Here is a 10,000-nt window from a genome sequence, read left to right on the forward strand (position 1 = left end):
TACAATTCAGTCCGGAGAACATAAAGTAGTCATTGGAGTGATGTATAACCCACCACAGAACTGCAGGAGGCCAAGAGAGGAGTACGAAGAAAACAACAGGGTGATGGTGGACACACTGGCTGAGGTGGCAAGAAGAGCTCACTCGAGCAGAGCAAAGTTACTGGTAATGGGCGATTTCAACCACAGGGAGATCGACTGGGAAAACCTGGAGCCACATGGGGGTCCCGAAACATGGAGAGCAAAGATGATGGATGTGGTACTTGAAAACCTCTTGCATCAACATGTCAGGGACACAACCAGAGAGAGAGGGGAGGATGAGCCAGCAAGACTGGATCTTGTGTTCACCCTGAGCAGTTCAGACATCGAGGACATCACTTACGAGAGGCCCCTTGGAGCTAGCGATCATGTGGTTCTGAGTTTTGACTATATAGTAGAGTTACAAGTGGAGAAGGTAACAGGAACTGAAGGGGACAGGCCAAACTATAAAAGGGGGGACTACACAGGTATGAGAAACTTCCTGCAGGAGGTTCAGTGGGACAGAGAAATGGTAGGAAAATCAGTAAACGAGATGATGGAATATGTGGCAACAAAGTGCAAGGAGGCAGAGGAAAGTTTTGTTCCCAAGGGAAACAGAAATAATAGGAAGACCAAGACGAGTCCTTGGTTTACCCGAAGGTGTAGGGAGGCAAAAGCTAAGTGCAACAGAGAATGGAAAAGGTACAGGAGGCATAGGACCCAGGAAAACAAGGAGATTAGTAGAAGAGCCAGAAACGAGTATGCGCAGATAAGGAGGGAGGCCCAGAGACAGTATGAAAACGACATAGCATCGAAAGTCAAATCTGACCCGAAACTGCTGTATAGCCACATTAGGAAGAAGACAACAGTCAAGGACCAGGTGATAAGGCTGAGGAAAGAAGGTGGGGAACTCACAAGAAACGATCAAGAGGTATGTGAGGAGCTCAACACGAGATTTAAGGAAGTATTTACAGTAGAGACAGGAAGGACTCTGGGGGGACAGACCAGATGGGGACACCAACAAGGAATACACCAACAAGTGTTGGACGACATACATACAGATGAGGAGGAGGTGAAGAAACTGCTAAGGGACATCGATACCTCAAAGGCAATGGGACCGGACAACATCTCTCCATGGGTCCTTAGAGAGGGAGCAGATATGTTGTGCGTACCACTTACCACAATCTTCAACACATCCCTGGAAACTGGGCAACTACCTGAGGTATGGAAGACAGCAAATGTAGTTCCCATTTTCAAAAAAGGAGACAGAAAAGAGGCACTAAACTATAGACCTGTGTCATTGACGTGTATAGTATGCAAAATTATGGAGAAGATTATCAGGAGGAGAGTGGTGGAGCACCTGGAACGGAACAGGAGTATAAATGCCAACCAGCACGGATTCACGGAAGGCAAATCCTGTGTCACAAACCTTCTGGAGTTTTATGATAAAATAACAGAAGTAAGACAAGAGAGAGAGGGGTGGGTTGATTGCATCTTCTTGGACTGCAAGAAGGCCTTTGACACAGTTCCTCACAAGAGATTAGTGCAGAAGCTAGAGCATCAGGCGCATATAACAGGAAGGGCACTGCAATGGATCAGAGAATACCTGACAGGGAGGCAACAACGAGTCATGGTACGTAATGATGTATCACAGTGGGCACCTGTGACGAGCGGGGTCCCACAGGGGTCGGTCCTAGGACCAGTGCTATTTTTGGTATATGTGAACGACATGACGGAAGGGTTAGACTCAGAAGTGTCCCTGTTTGCAGATGATGTGAAGTTAATGAGGAGAATTAAATCTGATGAGGACCAGGCAGGACTTCAAAGAGACCTGGACAGACTGGACACCTGGTCCAGCAAATGGCTTCTCGAATTTAATCCTGCCAAATGCAAAGTCATGAAGATAGGGGAAGGGCACAGAAGACCACAGACAGAGTATAGGCTAGGTGGCCAAAGACTGCAAACCTCACTCAAGGAGAAAGATCTTGGGGTGAGTATAACACCGAGCATGTCTCCGGAAGCACACATCAATCAGATAACTGCTGCAGCATATGGGCGCCTGGCAAACCTGAGAACAGCATTCCGACACCTTAGTAAGGAATCACTCAAGACACTGTACACCGTGTATGTCAGGCCCATACTGGAGTATGCAGCACCTGTTTGGAACCCGCACTTGATAAAGCACGTCAAGAAACTAGAGAAAGTACAAAGGTTTGCAACAAGGTTAGTTCCAGAGCTAAGGGGAATGTCCTATGAAGAAAGATTAAGGGAAATCGGCCTGACGACACTGGAGGACAGGAGGGTCAGGGGAGACATGATAACGACATATAAAATACTGCGTGGAATAGACAAGGTGGACAAGGACAGGATGTTCCAGGGAGGGGACACAGAAACAAGAGGCCACAATTGGAAGTTGAAGACACAAATGAGTCAGAGAGATAGTAGGAAGTATTTCTTCAGTCATAGAGTTGTAAGGCAGTGGAATAGCCTAGAAAATGACGTAGTGGAGGCAGGAACCATACACAGTTTTAAGACGAGGTTTGATAAAGCTCATGGAGCGGGGAGAGAGAGGGTCTAGTAGCAACCGGTGAAGAGGCGGGGCCAGGAGCTAGGACTCGACCCCTGCAACCACAAATAGGTGAGTACAAATAGGTGAGTACACACTCAGGAAAACCAGTACGAGAAATGATGGACTATGTGGCAACAAAATACAAGGAGACAGAGGAGAGGTTTGTTCCCAAGGGAAACAGAAATAAAGGGAAGAACAGAACGAGTCCTTGGTTCACCCAAAGGTGAAGGGAGGCAAAAACTATGTGTACTAGAGAATGGAAAAGGTACAGAAGACAGAGAACTCAGGAAAATAAAGAGATTAGCCGAAGAGCCAGAAACGAATATACACAGATAAGAAGGGAGGCTCAGCGACAATATGAAAATGACAGCATCGAAAGTCAAGACTGACCCGAAGCTGTTGTACAGCCACATCAGGAGAAAAACAACAGTCAAGGACCAGGTAATCAGACTGAGGAAGGGTGATGGGGAGTTCACAAGAAACGCCCGAGAGGTATGTCAGGAGCTCAACACGAGATTTAAAGAAGTATTTACAGTGGAAACCAGTAGGACTCCAGGAAATCAGAACAGGGGGGTACACCAGCAAGTGCTGGATGAGGTACATATAACCAAGGAGGAGGTGAAGAAGCTGCTATGCGAACTTGACACCTCAAAGGCGGTGGGACCAGACATCTCTCCGTGGGTCCTTAAAGAGGGAGCTGAGATACTGTGTGTGCCATTAACAAAGATCTTCAACACATCATTTGAAACTGGGCAATCCCTGAGGTATGGAAGATGGCAAATGTAGTCCTAATTTTTAAAAAGGGAGACAGACATGAGGCACTAAACTACAGACCTGTATCACTAACGTGTATAGTATGCAAGGTCATGGAGAAGATCATCAGGAGGAGAGTGGTGGAGCACCTGGAAAGAAACAAGTGTATAATTGACAACCAGCACGGTTTCAGGGAAGGAAAATCCTGTGTCACAAACCTACTAGAGTTTTATGACAAGGTGACAGAAGTAAGACAAGAGAGAGAGGGGTGGATCGACTGCATTTTTTTGGACTGCAAGAAGGCCTTCGACACAGTTCCTCACAAGAGGTTACTGCAAAAGCTAGAGGATCAGGCACACATAACAGGAAAGGCACTGCAATAGATCAGAGAATACCTGACAGGGAGGCAACAACGAGTCATGGTACGAGACGAGGTGTCAGAGTGGGCGCCTGTCACAAGCGGGGTTCCACAGGGGTCAGTCCTATATGTGAACGACATAACGGAAGGGATATACTCAGAAGTGTCCTTGTTTGCAGATGATGTGAAGTTAATGAGAAAAATCAAATCGGATGAGGATCAGGCAGGACTGCAAAGAGACCTGGACAGGCTACAAGTCTGGTCCAGCAACTGGCTCCTTGAGTTTAACCCTGCCAAATGCAAAGTCATGAAGATTGGAGAAGGGCAAAGAAGACCGCAGACACAATATAGTTTAGATGGCCAAAGACTGCAAACCTCACTCAAGGAAAAAGATCTGGGGGTGAGTATAACACCGAGCATATCTCCTGAGGCGCACATCAATCAGATAACTGCTGCAGCATACGGGCGCCTGGCAAACCTACGGATAGCATTCCGATACCTCAGTAAGGATTCGTTCAAGACTCTGTATACCATTTACGTCAGGCCCATACTGGAGTATGCAGCACCAGTTTGGAATCCACACCTATTCAAGCACGTCAAGAAATTAGAGAAAGTGCAAAGGTTTGCAACACGGCTAGTCCCAGAGTTACGGGGATTGTCCTACGAAGAAAGGTTGAGGGAAATCGGCCTGACGACACTGGAGGACAGGAGGGTCAGGGGAGACATGATAACGACATATAAAATATTGCGCGGAATAGACAAGGTGGACAAAGACGGGATGTTCCAGAGAAGGGACACAGACACAAGAGGTCACACTTGGAAGTTGAAGACTCAGATGAATCAAAGGGATGTTAGGAAGTATTTCTTCAGTCATAGAGTAGTCAGGCCATGGAATAGCCTAGAAAGTGACGTAGTGGAGGCGGGAACCATACATAGTTTTAAGGCGAGGTATGATAAAGCTCATAGAGCAGGGAGAGAGAGGACCTAGTAGCAATCAGCGAAGAGGCAGGGCCAGGAGATATGACTCGACCCCTGCAAACACAAATAGGTGAGTACAAATAGGTGAGTAAACACACACACACACACACACACAGATCTTGGGGTGAGTATAACACCGAGCACTCCTCCGGAGGCACACATCAGCCAGATAACTGCTGCAGCATATGGGAGCCTGACAAACCTGAGAACAGCGTTCCGATACCTTATTAAGGATTCGTTCATCTTGGACTGCAAGAAGGCCTTTGACACAGTTCCTCACAAGAGATTAGTGCAGAAGCTAGAGCATCAGGCGCATATAACAGGAAGGGCACTGCAATGGATCAGAGAATACCTGACAGGGAGGCAACAACGAGTCATGGTACGTAATGATGTATCACAGTGGGCACCTGTGACGAGCGGGGTCCCACAGGGGTCGGTCCTAGGACCAGTGCTATTTTTGGTATATGTGAACGACATGACGGAAGGGTTAGACTCAGAAGTGTCCCTGTTTGCAGATGATGTGAAGTTAATGAGGAGAATTAAATCTGATGAGGACCAGGCAGGACTTCAAAGAGACCTGGACAGACTGGACACCTGGTCCAGCAAATGGCTTCTCGAATTTAATCCTGCCAAATGCAAAGTCATGAAGATAGGGGAAGGGCACAGAAGACCACAGACAGAGTATAGGCTAGGTGGCCAAAGACTGCAAACCTCACTCAAGGAGAAAGATCTTGGGGTGAGTATAACACCGAGCATGTCTCCGGAAGCACACATCAATCAGATAACTGCTGCAGCATATGGGCGCCTGGCAAACCTGAGAACAGCATTCCGACACCTTAGTAAGGAATCATTCAAGACACTGTACACCGTGTATGTCAGGCCCATACTGGAGTATGCAGCACCTGTTTGGAACCCGCACTTGATAAAGCACGTCAAGAAACTAGAGAAAGTACAAAGGTTTGCAACAAGGTTAGTTCCAGAGCTAAGGGGAATGTCCTATGAAGAAAGATTAAGGGAAATCGGCCTGACGACAATGGAGGACAGGAGGGTCAGGGGAGACATGATAACGACATATAAAATACTGCGTGGAATAGACAAGGTGGACAAGGACAGGATGTTCCAGGGAGGGGACACAGAAACAAGAGGCCACAATTGGAAGTTGAAGACACAAATGAGTCAGAGAGATAGTAGGAAGTATTTCTTCAGTCATAGAGTTGTAAGGCAGTGGAATAGCCTAGAAAATGACGTAGTGGAGGCAGGAACCATACACAGTTTTAAGACGAGGTTTGATAAAGCTCATGGAGCGGGGAGAGAGAGGGTCTAGTAGCAACCGGTGAAGAGGCGGGGCCAGGAGCTAGGACTCGACCCCTGCAACCACAAATAGGTGAGTACAAATAGGTGAGTACACACACACACAAACTCATACACACACACTCACACACACACACACACACACACACACACACACACACACGTACTCATATACAACAGGCCTAGTGTCTAATCGACATGTGCCTAGGACAAAATGGTAACTAACACACACACACACACACACACACACACACTGCACCTTTGGGTGAACCACGGGCTCATCCTAACGTGTACTCACCTACAATCAGGTGAGTACACGCCAGGATGAGCACGTGGTTCACCCAAAGGTGCAGGGAGGGCAAAACCAAGTGTGCTAGAGAATGGGAGAAGTATAGAAGGCAAAGAACCCAGGAGAATAAGGAGAACAGTAGTAGAGCCAGAAATGACTATGCACAGGTAAGAAGGGAGGCCCAACGACAATATGAAAATGACATTGCAGCGAAAGCTAAATCTGACCCAAAGCTGTTGTACAGCCACATCAGGTGGAAAACAACAGTCAAGGACCAGGTAATCAGGCTAAGGAAGGAAGGAGGAGGAGAGATCACAAGAAACGACCGCGAAGTATATGAGATTCAAAGAACTGTTCACAGAGAAGACAGAAGGGACTCAAGAAAGACGGAGAGGTGGGGTACACCACCAAGTGTTGGACACAATACATACAACCGAGCGAGCTAGACACCTCAAAGGCAATGGGGCCTGATAACCTCTCTCCATGGGTCCTGAGAGAGAGTACAGAGGCACTATGTGTACCCCTAACAAAAATATTCAACACATCTATCGAAACAGGGAGATTACCTGAGGTATAGAAGACAGCAAATGTAGCCCCAATTTTTAAAAAAGGGGACATACAAGAAACACTAAATTACAGATCACGGTCACTGACGTGTACAGTATGTAAAGTCATGGAGAAGATTATCTGGAGAAGAGTGGTGGAACACATGCAAAGAAATGAGCTTAACAACATCCAACACGGTTTCAGGGACGGGAAATCCTTTGTAACAAACCTACTGGAATTCTATGACAGGCTGACAGCAGTAAGGCAAGAGGGGGAGGGGTGAGTAGGTTGCATTTTCTTGGACTGTAAGAAGGCGTTTGACACAGTTTCACACAAGAGATTAGTGCAATAACTGGAGGACCAGGCAGGGATAACAGGGAAAGCACTACAATGGATCACGGAATACCTGTCAGGAAGACAGCAGCGAGTCATGGTACGTGGCGAGGTGTCAGAGTGGGCACCTGTGACGAGTGGGACCGGTGCTGTTTCTGGTATTTGTGAATGAAATGACGGAAGGAATAGATTCCGAAGTGTCCCTTTTTGCAGATGATGTGAAGTTGATGAGAATGCAATCGGACGAGGACCAGGAAGAACTACAAAGGGATCTGGAGAGGCTGCAGGCCTGGTCCAGCAATTGGCTTTCGGAGTTCAACCCCAGCAAGTGCAAGGTCATGAAGATTGGGAAAGGGCAAAGAAGACCGCAGACGTAGTACAGTCTAGGTGGTCAGAGACTACAAACCTCACTCAGGGAAAAAGATCTTGGGGTGAGTATAACACCAGGCACATCTCCAGAGGCGCACATCAACCTAATAACTGCTGCAGCATATGGGCGCCTAGCAAACCTAAGAACAGCATTCCGTCATCTTAATAAGGAATCATTCAGAACCCTGTACACTGTGTATGTTAGGCTCATATTGGCCTATGCGGCACCAGTTTGGAACCCACATCTAACTGAACACATCAAGAAACTTGAGAAAGCGCAAAGGTTTACAGTAAGACTAGTCCCAGAGCTAAGGGTTATGTCCTACGAGGAGAAGTTAAGAGAAATCGACCTGACGACACTGGAGGACAGGAGAGAAAAGGGGGACATGAAAACGACATATAAAATACTGAGAGGAATTGACAAGGTGGACAGAGACAGAATGTTCCAGAGATGGGACACAGCAACAAGGGGACATAATTGGAAACTGAAGACACAGATGAATCACAGGGACGTTAGGAAGTATTTCTTCAGTCACAGAGTAGTCAGGAAGTGGAACAGTTTGGGAAGCGATGTAGTGGAGGCAGGATCCATTCATAGCTTTAAGCAGAGGTATTAAAGCTCATGGTGCGGGGAGAGTAACTCAATAGAGGCCAGTGAAGTGGCGGGGCCAAGAGCTATGACTTGACCCCTGCAACCACAACTAGGTAAGTACACACATAGGAAACAGAGACAGAGACAGGATGTTTCAGAAAGGGGACAGAGAAACAAAAGGTCACACTTGGAAGTGGAAGACTCAGGTGTCAAAGGGGTGTTAGGAAGTATTTTTTCAGTCATAGAATAGTCAAGAAGTGGAAATGTCTAGCAAGTGATGTAATGGAGGCAGGAACCATACACAGCTTTAAGACAAGGTATGATAAAGTTCATGAAGCAGGAAGAGTGACCTAGTAGCGATCAGTGAAGAGGCGGGGCCAGGAGCTATGACTCGACCCCTGCAACCAGAAATAGATGAGTAAGCGAATATATATACATATATATATATATATATATATATATATATATATATATATATATATATATATATATATATATATATATATATATGTGTGTGTGTGTGTGTGTGTGTGTGTGTGTGTGTGTGTGTGTGTGTGTGTGTGTGTGTGTGTGTGTGTGTGTGTGTGTGTGTATAATAAGATCATAGTAAACAGGTGATTTCAGAATATGCATAACAACCACTAAGAAAGAATAATGAAATTCCAAGCCCTTTCGTGACTACTCACATTATCAAGGAACAATTGTTCCTTGATAATTGTAGTAGGTAGATTTGGGGTGTCAGGGGGTAAATGAAAATGGGGAACCTTTAATTGAGCTATGTGTGGAAAGACGTTTGGTAATAAGTAATACATATTTTATATAAAAAAAAGGATAAATAAGTATACAAGGTATGATATAGCATGTAATGAAAGTAGTTTGTTAGATTATGTATTGGTAAATAAAAGGCTGATGGGTAGGCTTCAGGATATACATGTTTATAGAGGGGTAACGGATATATAGGATCATTATTTGGTTGTAGCTACAGTTACAGTAAGCGGTAGATGGGACAAAAGGAAAATTTCAACAGCAAGTAAGAGAGAGGTGAAAGTGTATAAACTAAGGGAGGAGGAAGTTAGGGAGATATAAGCAACTATTGGCAGAAAGGTGGGCTAATGCAAGTATGAGTAGTGGGGGGGGGGCAGAAGAGGGTTGGGATAGTTATAAAAATGCAGTATTAGAATGTGGGGCAGAAGTTTGTGGCTATAGGAGGGTGGGTGCACGAAAAAAGAGGTGTGACTGGTGGAATGATGAAGTAAAGGCTGTGATAAAAGAGAAATAGGTAGCTTATGAGAGGTTTTTACAAAGAAGTGTTATAAGAAGAGCAGAGTATATGGAGAGTAAAAGAAAGGTGAAGAGAGTGATGAGAGAGTGCAAAAGGAGAGCAGATGAAAGAGTGGGAGAGGCACTGGCAACAAATTTTGCTGAAAATAAGAAAAAAATTTTGGAGTGAGATAAGCAAGTTAAGAAAGCCTAGATAACGAATGGATTTGTCAGTTAAAAACAGAGTAGGGGAGTTAGTAGATGGGAGCTGGAGGTATTGGCTAGATGGTGGGAATATTTTGAGGAACTTTTAAATGTCGATGAAGAAAGACAGGCGGTAATTTCATGCACTGGTCAGGGAGGTATAACATCTTTTAGGAGTGAAGAAAAGCAGGATGTGAGTGTGGGGTAGGTGCGTGAGCCATTACGTAGAATGAAAGGGGGTAAAGCAGCAGGAACTGACGGGATCATGACAGAAATGTTAAAAGCAGGGGGGATATAGTGTTGGAGTTGTTGGTATTTTTGTTTAATAAATGAATGAAAGAGAGGAAAGTACCTAGGGATTAGCAGAGCGTGTATAATTCCTTTATATAAATTGAAAAGGGACAAAAGAGATTGTAAAAATTA

Source organism: Cherax quadricarinatus, chromosome 19 (assembly GCF_038502225.1).
Source record: "Cherax quadricarinatus isolate ZL_2023a chromosome 19, ASM3850222v1, whole genome shotgun sequence".
Lineage (NCBI taxonomy): Eukaryota > Metazoa > Arthropoda > Malacostraca > Decapoda > Parastacidae > Cherax > Cherax quadricarinatus.